The sequence below is a fragment of the Frankliniella occidentalis genome, unplaced genomic scaffold (genome assembly GCF_000697945.3).
Source record: "Frankliniella occidentalis isolate FOCC.00 unplaced genomic scaffold, Focc_3.1 Scaffold7, whole genome shotgun sequence".
NCBI classification, from domain to species: Eukaryota; Metazoa; Arthropoda; class Insecta; order Thysanoptera; family Thripidae; genus Frankliniella; species Frankliniella occidentalis.
Window position 1 is genome coordinate 892,074 of NW_026267137.1, and position 5,384 is coordinate 897,457.

Genomic DNA, 5,384 nt, shown 5'->3' on the forward strand with positions numbered 1-5,384 from the left:
TTATTATCCCAAAGTAGGTTTGGCGCTGCTATGCGGCACGCAGGGCGGACAACTGCAGCCAGGTGACGCCCGAGTACCGCTAAGTGCGCTCGAGGGCTTCTTCACACGGACGTCAAGTGCCACGCCTTGCCACGCCTTGCCACGCCTTGCCACGCCTTGCCACGCCTCCACCACTCCCCACCCCGCAATCTGCCTACAGGCTCTAAACAGACGACATTCGGGCGGAAATGAGTGTTCATCAGACACAAAATAACAGCGTACCGAATCCTTCAACACTCTTAAAGAGTTAGACATTACTATAACACTGTTTACCAAAGCAATAATACATTCATGGTTGTACACGTGTTGCTGTTACACACGCACGCACTATCAAACAGATTTCTGCTGACGTTTTTAGCAGGGCACTCGCCCTGCGCCGGGAACCCGACCAGACAGCGTGGCGTGTCGCGTCCGAAAAAAAACCGGTGTCTGCTTTTGTCTGTTCTGGTTGTATAGCGGTGTCGCCCGGGCCACGAACCCGCAGCGCCTCGCCGCGCCCCGCCGCCAAAGCTACCGCACGTGTCGCGAACAAACCACTCTGCTGTTGTGTTTAAAAAAATAAACAAAATAAGTAAATAGCAGACACCAAAAAGATTAGAAACCTTTAGGACTAGGAGCCGAGAAAGTCCTTGCAGATTCAAGCTTGTAAAAACAGTTAGTTGTGATACAATTCCTCCCATCATTAAAGAGCGAGGAAACAGATCCCGTATGGCCTATGTGGTGATCCGAGATAGCACCCAGTAGTCACGGCGCGGCTTCCCTTTCAAGGCCTGTCCACACTGCACACATTGCATTTATTATTCTATGCGGAGCGTTTGTTTTATCTCGAAAACACGCGAATCTGCGAGCAGACTTCAATTATCATCGCTTATTCTAATTCATAAATAAGAGACAATGTCGTACTCCGATTGCGTGCCGCTACTGAACCGGTACGCTATCACCGCCGCTTGCCCGCTGCCGGTTGCACAGCGGCGCCCGGCGCCTGCCTGCGTTAAAGTTCCCGGGCTAACGAGATGGCCTGCCTCTGCCTCCTAGGCTCTGGAATTAACATTCAGATTGCATATCGCACGCACACACACACACACACACACACACTCACCTACTGGTTTCCAACGGCGAGTGCACACAGGGCATGCACATCCACGAACCAGGGTGCGTTCATGGCGGTTCATGGGGTATGTTACACTGCATTTCCACAGACGCAAGAAGAAGGAGAAGAAGAAGAAGAAGAAGAAGAAGAAGAAGAAGAAGAAGAATGCCAAAAACATAAATTACCAGAGCCGTAAATCATTAATACAACTATTTGTGCCGAGTAGCCATCAGCGCACCTTTGGATTGACGCTCTATTGAGGTTCTTTTTAGACGGGCATGGTGTGGCTACTTTGGCGGCCCGACCCGCTACACACCATCTACACACACAGGCACGCACGCACACACACACACACACACACACACAATCGTGCATTCTTTCTCCCTTTGTTTCCATCCCGCCATTTTCTTTCCTCGGTGCGGTAATTAGTCCATGCATGGCGCCACGTTCGTTCCCACACCGCGAGCAGAGCCGAGCCGAGCCGAGCCCGAGCCGGGGCCGAGCCGAGCCGAACATAGCAGACAGCGGCGTAGGGGGGCTGCTCCGGTCTTCTCTCTATTTTCGACGTGACATCATAAAAGCACCACAGGAGTTTTCCTTTTTAGAAAATATTCTTTCATTTTTCATCCTCCGCCTTCCTCTAGATCCTCGCCGATAAGAATAACTTCTATTAGTGAATAACGGCTTCTCCCCTGCCTCTTCGGCTATAATTCAGCACATTTCCAACATGTTTTAGAATAATCTTCTTACACTGGGATTACCTCTGACGCAAAAAGAAAAAAAACGGCACAAGGTAAAAAGGTTCTCGAACTCGTCACATCTCGCTCCCTCCCCCTCACACTGCAGGGACATTGACATTGCTTTCTCTCGTTAAGTGCCCCCGGCACGCACCTCATCACAGAGCAGCCCTGCCCGCCGCACGGCGGCAGCAGCAGCAGCAACAAGAGGCTGGGCAGAATGAAAAGGACTGGAAAAAAATGAAGAGTGCATGTCGTGATGCCTTCGATTCAGCTCATTATATTTTATGCACCTGCGGCCGGTCGTAAGTAAAGAGAGAAAAAAAGAAAACACTCGCAACGAAACCCGCCAAAAAGCATACACGTGCACGATCTCGCTCGCTGCGCAGCAGTGTGGCAGTGAGTGCTGTCGTGCTGTCCCTTACAGCTGTAATAAGGGAATTTGTGTACAAAAAATAACTTATTTTTACGAAGATTATTGCATGTTCTAAACTTGCAGGCACGTTATAAACGACTGCAACCATTTGCATTTGCGCATGAGCTACCATCAATAGAACCAACCGAGACTAACTGAGGTATTGACTTGAACTTAAAAGTAAAAGCTTATATACATTCTTAATTCACATCTTACTAATTATCTATGTCTGTTATGTGCCAGTAAGAAGAAATTAGTAATCTGGGCGATCCCGAAAGAGATTTGTAGCACATATGTCATTTTTTTCTTCCTGACTCTTGCCTTCATTTAGTGTGAACATGGATTTTGAACTCTTCGAAGCAGTCACCAGATAGCACGCAAATAACTTCGTGCAGTGACTCGTCCCTATCGACAGATCGCCCCATGTTTACACCTGCTCTCCGTTTTTAACTTTTACCTCTTTTTGTGGCCACCCGCCAGCGCGATGAGGTAACCCCTCCGGAGTACGCACAAAGAGCATTGTGAAGAAGGTCCTACTCCTCCCTCAGCAGAGCTCTGGCGCCGGCGGGATCAGGAAGACACACACGCAGGCGCGCGCACACACAACACAGAAAGGCGCGCGCTCGCCCCCTTCTTCAGCCTTGCATCATGCCGAAACATTCACACCGCCCAGGGTGGGAAGTGCAGAGAAGGGAGTTTGTTACATCTTCCGGGGGATATTGTTACCTTCCACCTCCGCCCAAATCCAGCGGCTCAGGGCGGCGTTAATGACTAGAAACCGAAGCATATCCAAAAGAAATAAAAACTTGTTGTTTTATAGCTTTGAAATTTGGGTATTCAGAGGAATGTATGACATGACAGTATTCAAGAGTAGAGGGGAGTTTATCTCTATAGGGACCACCAGGATCAGGATCACATGGGGATGGGGAGGGGAAAGGTACGCCTGCAAAGAAACTACGTTTGTGGTTGTTTGTGTAAAACACAACAGTTTGATCCGCTTTTCTGAGGAGACGATGAGCGTCCGCCACGCTCGACCATCGCACGGCGAGGGTTAAAGAACGGCTATCGTTGTCTTATCGCGATACGGGCCACTGGCCGATGGGGGGTGAGTGGGACAGGAGGAAGAGAGAGGGAGAGAGAAAGAGAGAGAGAGAGAGAGAGAGAGAGAGAGAGAGAGAGAGAGAGAGAGAGGGGGGGGGGGGGGGGGGGGGGGGGGGGGGGGGGCAGCGGCGGGCTAGTCACGCAGCAGGGCAGCACCCTCCCCTTCCCACCGGCTATGAATGGGTATTCGTTCGCTTCGATCACGGGTCCGCACGATTTCACGGGGCACGGGTACACAGCTTGAGCAGTAGCAAAGCAGCCACGGTAGTGAAAAGATGAAAACGAGGAAAATGATTACCGAATCTTGACTGAAATGCAAATAACACAAACCAATTTCACTCCTTCAAAGGCGTCCAAACACGTTTGTTACATGTTAAAAACTATGCCACTCCGTATCTGCTTCAGCCCTCTTCACGCTGTAAGGTCCCTCCCAGCCACCGCCCTACTGCTCGGCGCGCTGAGGCCGGGGAGAGACCGCAGGGCCGCTACGGAGGAGAGGCGAGGCGCAGCCCGGCGCTGCTAGCGGCTTTTGGCGGGAAGGAGCGGCGGCTGCGGCGTGGCGGAGCGAAGCGTGGGCATCGTTAGCTGCGCGTCCCGCACTTGTTAAACTTACTGGAGCAAATCGCGGAGCATTTGCATAGGCAGAGACTTTGTTGTGGTTTTGGAGGCGGGTGGGGGCGAGATAGAGAGGGAGAGAGAGACAGACTGAGAGAGAAAGAGAGACAACCAGAGAGAGAGAGAGAGAGAGAGATGGAGAGAGAGGCCGAGGGCGATGCGCGAGTCAAGGTTTGGAAAGGTGGAGGTGGCTGGTGATGGGGAGGATGTGAGCGCATCTAGAGGGCAGAGCGCCCCCCCGTCAAAGAGTTGTTGCCTTCCCATCCCCTTCTAATTCCTTTTGCGTCCACCACCGACCAAACCGACCGCACTCTAAACGTTTTACTAGAAAATTGAACGAGTAACTTCAAAAGTTTTGTGCTGTTGTATAATATCAAGAGAGTCTTTAGTTTCGCTAAACTTTTTACTAGCGCATTCTTTAATATGTGAAAAAATGAGAAATATCTAGGTATCACGAGCAAAACAGTATGTCCCATCCCATGTCGTTCGTTTTGCATGAGTCAGGGTGTGACGTGACATAAGCATACCCTTCTCCTCCATGGCGGCGTCGTTCGCGCCGACGCGAGGGAGACGAATGCTGATGTGTCGGCGACGGCCGGTGAGGGGCACGAGGACCACGACGACGCATCCCCTCCAACTCCAGCAGCGCCGAGGTTGTTTAGCTCCAGCTCAACCGCAACACACGCCCGCAGCGCAGCGGCAGCGCAGCGGCAGCGCAGCGCCCGAGTCGTGTACTTTACCTCCCATTTTGCCGGCGCTGCTGCCTCTACCTCGGCTCGGCCGTCGTAATGGCGACCCAAAGTGGAGGAGGCGAAACAAGACACGCTGGGCACGCCGATGGAGAGAAGGGGGAGGGGGGGAGGGGGCAGGGCTGAGAACGCGGCTCGTCAGTTTCTGGAAATGTTCTTGCACCCGCCTTTATTCTTTGATAAAGTAAAGTAAACTAGAGAGTGTCGTTTCCTCCTTCCTCAGTAAAACGCCTGCGAGCGCCAGGGTAGGCAATGGCTCAACCCCGCCGCATAGCGCAGTCAGACTTGAGTCGTTAGACTTGCGTCGGTTCTACAACTCTGGATGCATGGCCAACCCAACAACAGTACAGGTCAGCATGACGCAGTGACACTCACTGACCCTCTAATTTTCTTTTAGAGGTAACTTCGCGGTTAACCCGTTTCGTCATTCGGCGAATACATATTTTGTCCAATTTTTCATAGAACTAAAAGGATGTCACCACTGGCATTTTCGTCGCCAACGTCGAGAAGCAGCTAGCATTCAGCGGCGCTGCAGGGCCCGGTCAACCTGCAAGGGCATTGCACCTGGAGAAGCCTGGAGTCTCCAGTGGAGAGGCCGGCCGGTCCGGGGAGTCTGATGGCGCAGTTACGCAGAGGAA

At 52.0% G+C, this 5,384-nt stretch overlaps 1 protein-coding gene across 6 annotated transcripts in view; it reads right to left on the minus strand.

The window, feature by feature from the left end:
* LOC113210337 (uncharacterized) overlaps window positions 1-5,384 on the minus strand; it is an 82,784-nt gene that overhangs the window by 27,174 nt on the left and 50,226 nt on the right. The gene's annotated exons all lie outside the window — the stretch shown is intronic.